The sequence below is a fragment of the Heptranchias perlo genome, chromosome 28 (genome assembly GCF_035084215.1).
Source record: "Heptranchias perlo isolate sHepPer1 chromosome 28, sHepPer1.hap1, whole genome shotgun sequence".
Lineage (NCBI taxonomy): Eukaryota > Metazoa > Chordata > Chondrichthyes > Hexanchiformes > Hexanchidae > Heptranchias > Heptranchias perlo.
In genome coordinates this window covers 31,478,990-31,494,390 of record NC_090352.1, presented here as the reverse complement: position 1 = coordinate 31,494,390, position 15,401 = coordinate 31,478,990, and the positions used below count along the sequence as shown (strand labels likewise).

At 42.1% G+C, this 15,401-nt stretch overlaps 1 protein-coding gene across 1 annotated transcript in view; it reads left to right on the top strand.

The window, feature by feature from the left end:
• Positions 1-15,401, top strand: part of LOC137345011 (lissencephaly-1 homolog) — a 111,540-nt gene that overhangs the window by 36,269 nt on the left and 59,870 nt on the right. The gene's annotated exons all lie outside the window — the stretch shown is intronic.

Below are 15,401 nucleotides of genomic sequence, written 5' to 3'. Positions count from 1 at the left end.
GGCCCCGACAACATCCCAGCTGTAGTGCTGAAGACTTGTGCTCCAGAACTAGCTGCGCCTCTAGCTAAGCTGTTCCAGTACAGCTACAACACTGGCATCCACCCGACAATGTGGAAAATTGCCCAGGTATGTCCTGTCCACAAAAAGCAGGACAAATCCAATCCGGCCAATTACCGCCCCATCAGTCTACTCTCAATCATCAGCAAAGTGATGGAAGGTGTCGTCGACAGTGCTATCAAGCGGCATTTACTCACCAATAACCTGCTCACCAATGCTCAGTTTGGGTTCCGCCAGGACCACTCGGCTCCAGACCTCATTACAGCCTTGGTCCAAACATGGACAAAAGAGCTGAATTCCAGAGGTGAGGTGAGAGTGACTGCCCTTGACATCAAGGCAGCATTTGACCGAGTGTGGCACCAAGGAGCCCTAGTAAAATTGAAGTCAATGGGAATCAGGGGGAAAACTCTCCAGTGGCTGGAGTCATACCTGGCACAAAGGAAGATGGTAGTGGTTGTTGGAGGCCAGTCATCTCAGCCCCAGGGCATTGCTGCAGGAGTTCCTCAGGGCAGTGTCCTTGGCCCAACCATCTTCAGCTGCTTCATCAATGACCTTCCCTCCATCATAAGGTCAGAAATGGGGATGTTCGCTCATGACTGCACAGTGTTCAGTTCCATTCGCAACCCCTCAGATAATGAAGCAGTCCGAGCCTGCATGCAGCAAGACATGGACAACATCCAGGCTTGGGCTCATAAGTGGCAAGTAACATTCGCGCCAGATAAGTGCCAGGCAATGACCATCTCCAACAAGAGAGAGTCTAACCACCTCCCCTTGACATTCAACGGCATTACCATCGCCGAATCCCCCACCATCAACATCCTGGGGGTCACCATTGACCAGAAACTTAACTGGACCAGCCATATAAATACTGTGGCTACGAGAGCAGGTCAGAGGCTGGGTATTCTGCGGCGAGTGACTCACCTCCTGACTCCCCAAAGCCTTTCCACTATCTGCAAGGCACAAGTCAGGAGTGTGATGGAATACTCTCCACTTGCCTGGATGAGTGCAGCTCCAACAACACTCAAGAAGCTCGACACCATCCAAGATAAAGCAGCCCGCTTGATTGGCACCCCATCCACCACCCTAAACATTCACTCCCTTCACCACCGGCGCACTGTGGCTGCAGTGTGCACCATCCACAGGATGCACTGCAGCAACTCGCCAAGGCTTCTTCGACAGCACCTCCCAAACCCGCAACCTCTACCACCTAGAAGGACAAGGGCAGCAGGCGCATGGGAACAACACCACCTGCACGTTCCCCTCCAAGTCACACACCATCCCGACTTGGAAATATATCGCCGTTCCTTCATTGTCGCTGGGTCAAAATCCTGGAACTCCCTTCCTAACAGCATTGTGGGAGAACCGTCACCACACGGACTGCAGTGGTTCAAGAAGGCGGCTCACCACCACCTTCTCGAGGGCAATTAGGGATGGGCAATAAATGCTGGCCTTGCCAGCGACGCCCACATCCCGTGAACAAATTTTTTTTTTAAATTACTGCTATTTGGTGGCCTTAGTATACACTCAGTAGCATGACAGCTGCTCTATTCCTTAATTCTAACCAAATCCACACTAGTCTTTTTCTACGATGAAACATTTCTTTCTATTGTAGATTCCCATTTTCTCTACGTTCATCCCCTCCCATCAAAGTACTGAGTTATGCTGGCTTATGGCTTCACTGAAAGTGACAGCAGTGTGGAACTATGGAAAATAGTTCAGGGTTTTAATCTGGGGCTTCCATTTAACTTCAAAAAATGTAGTATTTGAAGCTTTAATCATTTAAAGGTAGATGCCCTGTCTGTTGGTATGTAGCTGTATTTAGATATTGAGAGGTATTGTGGTCACTCATCTTGCTTTTGTCTTTGACCAAATTTCTGAATGTCTTGTCATTTGTTTATTGCTGTTTCAGTTTGTTTTAGGCAAAAGTAGTTGGTGGTTAAAGCAGGCCATGAAATCTAAAAATGAATGTCACTGAAGTGCATTGTATCTGTGTTGTTTATTGAATACATTAATGCAACTGTAATCCTATTTGGTATGAGATGTATTTCTCTGCTATTGTTGTTCAGCAGTAAAATGGAAGGGGATGTTCTAATTACAACTTTTTGTATATTTTTTTTAAAAATTGCATTGTTCTTTAATGACTGCTGTCACCAGTTGAGAATGAAGATGTGGAGGCTTTGGTTCTTTAATTGGAAGTTTTATTTTATATAGCTTCTACGTGGACATTTTTACTCGATCTTCCTTTTTCTCAAGGCATTTATTTTTCGCTGGGCTTTAGTTCTATGGGGAGCCTTGGAGTTGTCTTGTACCCTGCTTAATGGCTATTATTTATATCTGAATCTTGACTCTGTGTCAACAGTCGGTTTAACTGAGGCACCATCGCAGTTAAGCCTGCTACTATCCTCACTTGATGTCCATACATGCAGTTCTACAGCTTGGTGGGGGGGGGTGGCAGGGAGGGTTGCTGCGTAGGGATCAGAAGCAGGAAGCTTGCCTTTCTCCCCAATTCACATGCCCAACCCAGGGTGTGGAAGCCAACTGCAGCGCTTCTTCCTCTGTCCTGGCCGAAATCAGCTAACTTAATGCAGCCTGGAGATCAAACCTGAAACCTTTAATTGTTTGTATGCAAACTCACAGCTATCAGGAGTCCTTAGTATATCTTGCTACATGGGATTCAAAACCTAGTGTACTGTGCATTTATTTTCAATGGCAGAAGAAATATTCCACTTGGAGAAGCAAGGATTAATCAGGGATAGTCAACATGGCTTTGTCAAGGGAAGATCATGTCTGACTAATTTGATTGAATTTTTTGAGGGGGTGACTAGGCGTGTGGATGAGGGTAACGCAGTGGATGTGGTATACATGGATTTCAGTAAGGCCTTCGATAAAGTCCCGCACAGGAGACTGGTCAAGAAGGTACGAGCCCATGGAATCCAGGGTGCCTTGGCACTTTGGATGCAAAACTGGCTTAGTGGCAGAAGGCAGAGGGTGATGGTCGAAGGTTGTTTTTGTGACTGGAAGCCTGTGGCCAGTGGGGTACCACAGGGATCGGTGCTGGGTCCCTTGCTGTTTGTGGTCTACATTAATGACTTGGATATGAATGTAAAAGGTATGATCAGTAAGTTCGCTGATGATACAAAGATTGGTAGGGTGGTAAATAGTGAGGAGGATAGCCTCAGTCTGCAGGACGATATAGATGGGTTGGTCAGATGGGCGGAACAGTGGCAAATGGAATTTAACCTGGAAAAGTGCAAGGTGATGCACTTTGGAGGGACTAACAAGGCAAGGGAATACACAATGAATGGGAGGACCCTAGGCAAGACAGAGGGTCAGAGGGATCTTGGTGTGCAAGTTCACAGATCCCTGAAGGCGGCGGAACAGGTAGATAAGGTGGTAAAGAAGGCATATGGGATACTTGCCTTTATTAGCCGAGGCATAGAATATAAGAGCAAGGAGGTTATGATGGAGCTGTATAAAACACTGGTTAGGCCACAGCTGGAGTACTGTGTGCAGTTCTGGTCGCCACACTACAGGAAGGATGTGATCGCTTTGGAGAGGGTGCAGAGGAGATTCACCAGGATGTTACCAGGGCTGGAGCGCTTCAGCTATGAAGAGAGACTGGGAAGATTGGGTTTGTTTTCCTTGGAGCAGAGGAGGCTGAGGGGGGACATGATTGAGGTGTACAAAATTATGAGGGGCACAGATAGGATGGATACTAAGGAGCTTTTTCCCTTCGTTGAGGGTTCTATAACAAGGGGACATAGATTCAAGGTAAAAGGCGGGAGGTTTAGAGGGGATTTGAGAAAGAACTTTTTCACCCAGCGGGTGGTTGGAGTCTGGAACTCACTGTCTGAAAGGGTTGTGGAGGCAGGAACCCTCACAACATTCAAGAAGCATTTGGATGAGCACTTGAAATGCCATAGCATACAAGGCTACGGACCAAATGCTGGAATATGGGATTAGAGTAGACAGGGCTGATGGCCGGCGAGGACACGATGGGCCGAAGGGCCTCTATCCGTGCTGTATGACTCTATGACTCTACTCTATGACTCTATGAGGCTGATAAAGAGTGGGAATACACGGGTACAATTGTCTGAATGAAACAATTTAGAAACCTATTTCCTGGTGAATTTAATTGCAATTTTGCTGCAATTTGCTCTAATATATGAAATTACAAATCAGTACCTTGGAATTCTAAGCAGGCAGTTGAATGAGTTTTTGCAGAAGTGCTGACTAATGTAATTTACAGAATTGGGATGATTTGTAGATGGACACTGATAGAAAAGGAAGGGGGTATGGGGTGGTTCAAGCCAGAGATTTGAAATGTTTTACAGAACAAGAGTCTGCTGCTGGGTTGTGCTGAGATCTCATTGCATGATTGAGGTTTAATATTTGTACCTAAAGTGGAGAGGTTGAATAGAGCTGTGCTTCTGCTGCTCTTAGCAGGGATTGCTCTATGGTAACAATTATTTTTATTGAGAAAGCATACATCAGAGCAAGTAATTGAAATCAAAATATGAGGCACTTGGTACAGGACACTCACTGCTGCTAGTTTATATTGAGATGGGCCCAAGTTGGCACCAGTTTGAAACTCACCATTGGATCTAAATTGATGCCAACATGCAACCCATCCTTGGGATGGATCTTAACCAGCATTGGTTCAACATGTCTAAATTGACCACTCTAGGTTTTTTTTAAATGAGTTTCATTCAATCTCGTTAAATGACCAGAATTAAGTATCTTGTTTCTACTTCTTAACACTGTTTGAAGAGTTGAAATATTTTTAGATATTGTAAATTTGGATTTTAATGTACATATTCTAGAACATCCATTATCTTATTATCTGCCAGAATTTTCACAAGACAAAGCAAGAAGTGTCTTCATTGGAAGCCCACGATTTGACCCTGAGCTGAGATTCTGACCCCATATCCTCTCCATCATAAAAACCTACTTCCACCTCTGTAACATACCAGTCTCCGCCCTATCTTAGCTTATCTGCTGCTGATACCCTCTTCCATACTTTTGCTACCGCCAGGTTCAACTATTCCAATGCTTTTCAGGCCGGTCTCCCATCTTTCACCCTCCATAAACTAGCTCATCCAAAATTCTGCTGCCCATATTCTAACACACACCAAGTCCCGCTTACCTATCACCCCTGTGCTCACTGACCTACATTGGCTCCCGGTCTGCTAACACCTCAATTTAAAATTCTCATCCTGGTGTTCAAATCCCTCCATGGCCTTGCACCTCCCTATCTTTGTAACTTCCTCCAAACCTTTCTCTGTATTTCTTCAACTCTAGACTCTTGTGCATCTCCCCACTCCCTTCGCCCACCATTGGCAGCAGTGTCTTTAGCCATCTAGGCCCTAAACTCTGGAATTCACTCCCTAAATCTCTTTACCTCTCCTCCATTAAAACCTTGCTTAAAACCTACCTCTTTGACCAAGTTTTTAGTCACCTGTTCTAATTTCTTGTTCTTTGGCTTGGTGTCAACAGTTGTCTGATTACCCTCCTGTGAAGCGCCTTTTGAAGTTTTCATGCATTTATATAGCACCTTTAACGTAAGTTATTATTTCACTTGCTTAACACCAGTGTTGTGGAAACTATGTATAGCAATTAGAGGTTGAAATAATTATATTTTTGATGTCTCCTAAATTGTGTGCTGTATAGATAGTGGATTTCTATTTAAGAATCATAAATACTACGTGGTTTTTGAGTGGATACTAGTGTTTGTAGCAGTAGTGTTCTTTGAGAAAATTTTGTTTTTTTTAAAATAGCACTTAAACCATCAACAAAGTAGCCTCCGGTCAATTCATCTAACAAGTGCTTCAAAGATTAATTTTCATGCATTCATGGTCTGTTCCTGTGTTGCAAATTCTATGTAAAAAGTTATTGGATAATTCTATCTTTTTTAGTGAAAAAATAACTTTGCATTATCAGAAATAGACTAAAAAATAAGGTGGGAGAAAGCTTTAAATCGTCTGATTTTTTTAATTGGATTTTATATCTTGATTTTAAAAATTATTTTTATAAGTTTCCTCTTGAACTTTTTGAAATCAACACCATTCAAGCTGCCTGGCCTGACACCCACAATTAATAGGGTAAGAGTCCCCTGTTACACCGTCTCTCCTCAGTTCTGCACTAATTTAAAAAAAATTCTTGGATGTACAGAAGTTGCCTGAAATGTCTGCAATTTTGTGTTTCATTTTACTCCCATTGCTGAAATTGGGTGTTATTTGTACTTGTGGTAGTTTCCTTTCACTGAAAAATATGCCAAGTGTGCATTCTATATCGAGCTGTTTGACTCTGCTGATGCTCATAAAAGTGGACTCTCATTGTAATTCTCTTCAATTTCCAAAATCATATACCAAGCATGTTCCTTTGGTTGATTTTTTAAATCAGTTTGGTTGCAGACTTGGGCAGCAGTAGGGCACTGAGTTGTCCTCAGGGCCTTTAGGTTCTTACTGCTGAAGACCATCCACTGGCCTCTGCTGGAAGCTTCACATGTTTGAACATGAGAGCAGAATCAGGCTTGCTGTGATGCTCCCACAGTCTAATGGCAAGAATTCTTCAATGATGCAGTTTATCATTTTGTGAAATCAATACTAGTATTAATCTAATGAGGCAGAGTCTTTGTTCCTCGTCACAAAATTACCAATGAAAAAATTGAAACAGGACTGTTGGATATTGCATGCAAAGGTAATAATATCACAAGGCACCAAAGGGTGGGAAACAAACGTCTATAAAAGCTGCCATAAATCCACCTGTAACTGTTACAACCTGCTTCATGTGTATTGCACAACAGCAGTGTAAGGTATATGAAATGTATCGCAACACTACACTGTAAAACGATTGCAGAATTAAAGTGCACCAGTGTTTTGACAAGTACTGTGCTTGCTCTTTAAGTAGTTTATCTGATTTGGGCATATTGAGGGAATCAGTGTGTGCTGCATACAAGATTGTGTAATTCGTTTTCTAGATTTCACTGCAGCCATTGATAGAATTTTCATGTAAAAAAAAGTGCTGCTACCTGGGGAACATAGGAACTGAAGTAGGCCATTCAGTTTCTTACGCCTGTTCCGCCATCTGTATCCTAACTCAATTTACCTGCCATGACTCCATCTCCCTTAATAGCCATCGCTAGCAAAAATCTACGGATGCCAGAGAAATGGAGGACCACCTCAAAAAATGATGGTCTCTGCCTGCTCCAATGGGAGCAGTACCATTTTCTTCCTAGCTGCAAATGGGTGAAGTGCTCAACCTCCTTTTATAGGCTGAATGTGGTTCTCTTATTGCTGGCCATAACCACCTTAGCTTTTGGACAGAAAACAGTTGTGAAGCGATATTCCAAATGGCTGAGCTGGTTCAGGCAGTAGGCACCTGTTCCTGGTTACTATCCAGCAGTTCCAGTTGAAAGTGCATGTGTGACTGTCTGAGAACAAGTTCAGCTTCGGTTGTAGCTTTTAACATTTTCGGGAGAGGAGATGTAGGGAAGCAAACTGTTAGAGAGAAAAGGGGTGGGGAAAATAGTGATGAATCATGAGTTTTTAAGCATTTGAAGTATAGAGTATGGGATAGAGAGCCACATATCCAAGTTTGCCAATGACACAAAAATAGGCAGCATTGTAAGCAGTGTAGCTGGAAGCATAAAACTACAGAGATATTAATAGATTGTGAATGGGCAAAACTGCAAGTCATCCACTTTGGACCTAAAAAGGATAGATCAGAGTACTTTCTAAATGGTGAAAAGCTCGAAACAGTGGAGGTCCAAAGAGACTTAGGGGTCCCTGTACATGGATCATTAAAATGTAATGGACAGGTACAGAAAATAGTCAAAAAGGCTAATGGAATGCTGGCCTTTATATCTAGAGGACTAGAATGTGAGGGGATAGAAGTTAAGCTATAGCTATACAAAGCCAGGTTCGACCACACCTGGAGTACTGTGTTCAGTTCTGGGCACTGCACCTTAGGAAGGATATATTGGCCTTGGAGGGGGTGCAATGTAGATTTAATAGAATGATACCTGGACTCCAAGGGTTAAATTACAAGGAGAGATTACACAAACTAGGGTTGTATTCCTTGGAATTTAGAAGATTAAGGGGTAATTTGATCGGAGTTTTCAAGATATTAAGGGGAACTGATGGGGTAGATAGAGAGAAACTATTTCTGCTGGTTGGGGCGTCTAGGACAAGGGGACATAGCCTAAAAATTAGAGCCAGGATTTTCAGGAGTGAAGTTAGAAAACACCTCCACACGCAAAGGGTGGTAGAAGTTTGGAACTCTTCCACAAACGCAGTTGATGCTAGCTCAATTGTTAATTGTAAATCTGAGATTGATAGATTTTTGTTAACCTAAGGTATTAAGGGATATGGGGCTACGGCAGGTATTTGGAGTTAGGTCACATATCTCATTGGGTGGCAGAACAGGGCCAAGGGACTAAATGGCCTACTCCTGTTCCTATGTTCTGTGTTTCTTGCTTTGTAACTGCTGTGGCTTTGGAAATCATCTTGTAGTATAAATGATAAAGATTATAGCAATCCAGCATTTCATAATGCTATTTCTACGTAACGTCTGGGAACGGTGCCAGAGGACTGGAGGATTGCAAATGTTACACCCCCGTTCAAAAAAGGGGAGGGGATAAACCCGGCAACGACAAGCCAGTCAACCTAACTGGTGGTGGGAAACTTAGAGAGACAATAATCCTAGACAAAATTAATTGTAACTTCGAAAAGTATGGGTTAATAAATAACAGCCAGCACAGATTTGTTGATGGCAAATCGTATTTGACTGACTTGATTGAGTTCTTTGACATAGTACTGAAGAGGGTTGATGAAGGTAGTGCGATTGATGTGTATATGGACTTTCAAAAGGCGTTTTGATAAAGTACCACTTTAGTTATTAGCAGAATTGAAGCCCATGGGACTAAAGGGACAATGGCAACTTTGATATGAAATTGGCTACGGGACAGAAAGCAGAGAGTAGTGGCAAACGGTTGTTTTTCAGACTGGTGAGAAATATACAGTGGTGTCCCCCAGGGGTCAGTATTAGGACCACTGCTCTTTTTGTTATATATTAATGACCTGGACTTGGGTACACAGGGCATAATTTCAAAATTGGCAGATGATGCGAAACTTGGAAATGTAATAAACAGTGAGCAGGTTAGTAACAGACTTCAGGAGGACATAGACAGACTGGTGAAATGGACAGACACGTGATAGATGAAATTTAAGCCAGAAGTGTGAAGTGATGCATTTTGGTACGAAGATGGAAGAGAGGCAATATAAACTAAATGGTACAATTTTAAAGGGGGTGCCGGAACAGGGAGACCTGGGGATGTACGTGCACAAATCCTTGAAGGTGGCAGGACAAGTTAAGAAGGCTGTTCAAAAAGCTTATGCGAATCGTGGCTTTATAAGTAGGCACAGAGTACAAAAGTAAGGAAGTTATGCTAAATCTTTATAAATCACTGGTTGAGCCCCAGCTGGAGTATTGTGGCCAATCCTGGGGATCTTCCTTTAGGAAGGATGTCAAGGCCTTAGAAAGGGTGCAGAGGAGATTTACTAGAACGATACCAGGGATGCGGGACTTCAGTTATGTGGAGAGACTAGAGAAATTCGGGTTGTTCTCCTTAGGGCAAAGAAGGTTATGGGGATATTTAATAGAGATATTCAAAATCTGAATGGTTTTGACAGAGTGTAAAAGGAGAAACTGTTTCCAGTGGCAGAAGGGCTGGTAACCAGAGGACACCGATTTAAGATGATTGGCAAAAGAACCAGAGGCAAGATGAGAAGGAATTTTTTTATGCAGCGAGTCATGATCTGGAATGCACGACCTGAAAGGGTGATGGAAGCAGATTCAATAATAACTTTCAAAAGGGTATTGGATAATTACTTGAAAGGGAAAAATTTGCAGGGCTGTGGGGAAAGGGCGGTGGGACTAATTGGATAGCTCTTTCAAAGAGTCGACACATCCGAATGGCCTCCTACTGTACTGTATCATTCTAAGATTCTAAAGAGAGGGCGATGGATAGACAGAGGGATTTAGGAAACACATAACCTCCCTCCCTTCTTCCCAGCAGTGGCATGCGCGCGTCTGAAGGCGCGCGCATGCCACTGCTGGGAAGAAGGGAGGGAGGATTGCAGAATAGGCCAGGAAAGAAGCAGAAGCAGTTCATTTTCTGTTTGTCTGGACGATATAATTGGTTAAAAGCTTGTTTACCTACTTATTGAGAGAATCTCGAGCTTCTTCAAAGAACCTTGCTTAGTTAGGAGATTAAACAAAATGCTGGAAATCGAAAGCGAAAAGAAAAACAGCAGGTCAGTCAGCATCTGTGGAGAGAACAAACAAGTTGGTGAAAAAGGGTCGATACCTGAAACATGAACTTGTTTGTTCTCTCCACAGATGGTGATTCTTCTGTTTCTCCAGCACTTTCTGTTTTTGTTTGTTAGGCACTTGTGACTTAACGTTTGGATTTTAAAATCCTGTAGATTGTAGGAGGACGGGAAACTGGGAAAGATGAGTTCCTGAAATTTCAAATCCGTGGAAAGAATAAGTTGAGTAAGAGGCTTAAAATGTTTTGATTACAACACAGTGAAGATTCTGTTATGAAGAGCATGTGGACAGCATATGTAGAAATTAGGAGGCATGAAAAGATTATCCAAGTTCAGAAGAGCAACTGCCATATTCATGCTAAATTTAAATTGTACTCTTAATTTAAAACAGAAAATGAATTCATAGAATCTTACAGCACAGAAGGAGGCCATTCGGCCCGTCGTGCCTGTGCCGGCTCTTTGAAAGACTTGTTCAAGTACATGTCCAGTTGCCTTTTGAAAGTCCCTATGAAATCTGCTTCCACTACCCTTTTCAGATAGTGGGTTCCAGATCTTAACAGCCTTATGTGTGAAAAGATTTCTCCTCATTTCCCCTCTGGTTCTTTTGCCAATTATTTTAAATCTATGACTCTGGATACTGACCCACTTGGAAACGGTTTCTCCCTACTTGCTCTATCAAAACCCCTTGTAATTTTGAATACCTCTATCAGGCCTCCCCTTAACCTTCTCTGCTCCAAGGAGAACAATCTCAGCTTCTCCAATCTCTCTACTTAACTGAAGTCCATCATCCCCTGGTATCATCCTGGTTAAACACCTCTGTACACTCTCCAAGATCTTGACATCCTTCCTAAAGTGTGATGCCCAGAATTGTGCACAATACTCCAGCTGAGGCCTAACCAGTGATTTGTAAAGATTGAGCATGACTTCCTTGTTTTTGTATTCACTGCCCTTATTTACAAAGGTAAGTAGCCCTTATGCTTTATTAACCGCCTTATCAACTTTTCCTACCACCTTCAATGAATTGTGACTATGCACCCACAGGTCCCTCTGCTCTTGCACTCCCCCTCAAAATAGTACCATTTAGATGATGCTGTCTCTTCATGTTCCTCCTGAAATACATCACTTCACACTTATCCGCATTAAATTGCATCTGCCGTGTATCTGCTCATTTCACCAGACTCTCTCTGACCTCCTGAGGTCTGCTACTATCCTGCACTATTTACTATGTTGCCAAGTTTTGTATCATCTGCATACTTTGAAATTGTACTCCCAAAAACCAAGTCTCGGTCATTTACATAAAACAAGAAAAGCAATGGTTCCTAATACCAACTCTTGGGGAACCCTACTGCATACTTCTCTCCGGTCTGAAAAAACATCATTCACCACTACTCTCTGCCACCTATCCCTTAGCCAATTACGTACCCAAGTTATCACCATCCCATTAATACCATGTGCTTTTATTTTCCGAATAAGTCTGTGAAGTAATACTTTATCAAATGCCTTGTGAACGTCCATATATACAACATCTACTGGACTACCTTCATTAACCCTCTCTGTTACTTCATCAAAGAACTCAATCAGGTTAGTCAGACATGATTTGACTTTAACAAGGGGCTGGCTGCCCCTTATTAACCCACGCTTCTCCAAGTGAGAATTAATTTTGTTCTTGACAATTGTCTCTGGTAGTTTTCTCATCACTGACATTAAACCTATTGGCCTGTAGTTACTAGGTTTATCCCTCTCCCCTTTTTTAATAGGAGTGTAACATTTGCAATCCTCTGGCACCACTCCCATATCCAAGGAGGATTGAAAGATTGTGGTCAGAGCTTCTGCTATCGCTACCCTTGCTTCCCTCGGCAACCTAGGATGCATCCATCTGGACTGGGTGACTGGTTAACTTTGAGTGATGCCAACCTGTTTAGCACCTCCTCTATCTATTTTCATCCTATCCAATATCTCTCTTCCCTCCTCCTCCACTCCAACATTAACTTCATCCTCTTTTGTGAACAGATGGAAAATACTCGTTCAGTACTTCAGTCAGTCCCTCTGCCTCCACAAAAAGATTTCCTTTAACTACCCTTTTACGTTTTATAGGTTTATAAAAGATTTTTGGGTTCCCTTTTATGTTGCCTGCTAATCTTTTCTCACATTCTCTCTTTGCCCTTCTTGTATCCTTTTTCAGTTTCTCCCTGCACTCTCTGTATTTTGCCTGGTTTCCGACTGTATTCTGTACCTGACATTTGTCACAAACCTTTTTCTGTTTTATTTTAATCTATATTCCCTTTGTCATCCAGGGAGCAGTAGCTTTGGATGCCCTATTTTTCCTCCTTGTGGTTTATACTCAAACTATCTCTACCCTGAAGGCCTGCCATTGCTCATTTACTGTTTTCTTGACCAATCTTTGTTTCCAGCCTAGGTTGCTTCTCAAATCACTGAAATGGTCTCTTCCAGTTGGGTGTTTTCACTTTTGATTTTTCTTTGTCCCTTTCCGTAACTACTTTAAACCTAATTATATTATGATCACCATTACCCAGATGTTCTCCCACTGAAACATGCTGAAACTTCATTCCATAGAACTAGATTCAGCATTGCTTCCTTCCTTCCTTGGGCTAGAAACATACTGATTAAGAAAGTTCTCCTGTACACATTTTAGGAATTGTTCACCCTCCTTGCCCTTTACACTGCTTTTCCCCAGTCTAAATTAGAGCAATTGAAGTCCCCTACTTATTACTGCTCTATTATTTTTACCATCTCTGAAATTTGCCCACAGATTTGCTCCTCTATCTCCTCACCATTTGTGGGTCTGTAGTAAATACCGAGCAATGTAGCAGCTCCTTTGCTGTTCCTTAACTCTAACCAAATAGATTTAGCCTTTGAACCCTCCAGTATATTGTTCCTCTGTAGGATTATAATATTATCCTTGAACAACACTGCCATCCCCCCTCCTTTTTTCCTTCCCTGTCCATCCTGAATACATTGTAGCCAGGAATATTTAGTTCCCATTCCTGCCCATGTTTAAGCCAGGTCTCCATTATAGTCACTATATCATAACCTCATGTGGCAACTTGTGCCTGTAGCTCATCAACCTTATTTGCAACACTCCTCGCATGAACATGCATACGTTCCAACGCCATGCTGGTCAGCTTTGTTTTCTCTCCTCCATCTAATTTCTGCTCTTCCTACAGTTTATTCTGTTGCTGTTTGTCCTTCCTAGTTTTTTATGCACCTTGTCTCTCCTCTGCTACTATGGCCTGGTTCCCCTCCTCCAGCCAAATTAGTTTAAACCCTCCCCCACAACACTAGTTAAACTACCCGCAAGGACATTGGTTTTATTTAAATTTAGAGCTTTAAGAACACAAGCAGTACAGTGGTATAGTTTTGGGTGAAGGAGAGAGAGGTTCCAAGCAGAGCGATTGGGCAATGGATTTGTTTTCTGGGATCACCTTGCAAGGCAATTTGTTCAGTGGGTAGTGGATTGAGATGTGGAACCCAGATTATAGCTCTGGGTTTTCAGCATAATAAGGTATTAAGAGATCTGATTTTCTGTGGCATGGCAGCTGATAAGATTAAATAATTTTCATCAGGAGTACCAAAGTTGAAAGTTGAAGTAATTAAAAGGAAACTTATACAGTACATTATACTGTATTATCCATACATATTTCACAGATGTCCCGTAAAAAGTATAAAGCAGGTCCCCCAGTGGCCTTAAGGATGAATGAACTATCGAGGCTGTTTGTCGGCCATTCAGACCAGAAAGCCCCAGGTTTGATCCACGGTCTGTGCTGATTTTGCTGACCTCAGCCAGGCGGCAGCTGAAGCACAATTGTGATCTCTCCTTCCTGCTCCCCCAAGTCACACAGCTTGCTGATACTGTTGAGGCTTAAATATAAATGCCTGGTTGTGTGAGGTAGCTGTCTCCGCTTGTGGAATCATATGGTGGCATTAATCAGTGCATTCAGGAGTAGAGGGTAGAAAAGTATATAAAAGGCAGAGTAACAGTTAGATTTAAAAGAAATGTTAAATCCATATTTTGCAATGCAGGTTAACTGAGTTACTAAGTCACCAAGGAAACTTCACCTGCAAGCCTGATCAACGGCTAATTTGTGATGTCGTGGTGCACAGTATGCATGCTCAAAGAACACAGCATACTGGAGATAAGGCACTTCTCTAGGTGTTATGGCTGAGCTACTGGGAGCAGGCCATGTAAGTATAAATAATTGTGCATGAACAAAGTCTGTTGAAGCCAAACATTGGTCAGCTGATGTTTTAAAAAATTAATATCACCAGTTGATCAAGATTTAGTGCAGATTAATAAAAATGAGTCATTGTACACGTTAAAGGAGTCCTGATTCCAATTGAAGGAGAATTGGAATTGAGCGTTATATTGTATGTAATGTTAGACTGGTAAAGCTGGACCCTAATACTACAAGTAGTTGGATGGATGCTCTGCAATCAAAAGATCATAGCATCCCTGGAGGTGGTTGTTTGAATTTTGTCCATTCGTAACCAAATGGATGCGTTGAGTGGCCTGCATGATAAGTAAATCCTGCAGCTGGAGAGTCTGCACTTTCTCCTAAATGAGAAGCATTGTTGAAGAGTGAAACATTTGATTTCTGAACCTTTTTGTAACTTTCATAATTTGTACTTTTCTCACATAACCTCTCCACAAATTCACATGTTTTATAAAGTTGAATATTAAAGAAATGTTTTGATTCTCTGAATTTGTGGTGGTGTGGTTGAATTCACACTTAATCTTATTCTGTTGCTGCTTGAGTTGAGCATTGTTAGCAGCGATATTAAGTGTCCAGTAGAGCAAAAGGTTGTAAAAAATGGAAATAAATTAGCATTCTTTTATATCTGAAGCTTTTTTTAACATAGGATATTTTCAATATAAATGAGGTAGCATAACAAAAATACTTAATCCTGCAATTTTTCTTGTTCCACACTATTCCCTACTTGAGATATATGTATCCCGTTTGATAGTTAATGAGAATTGACCATTGATCATTTTGT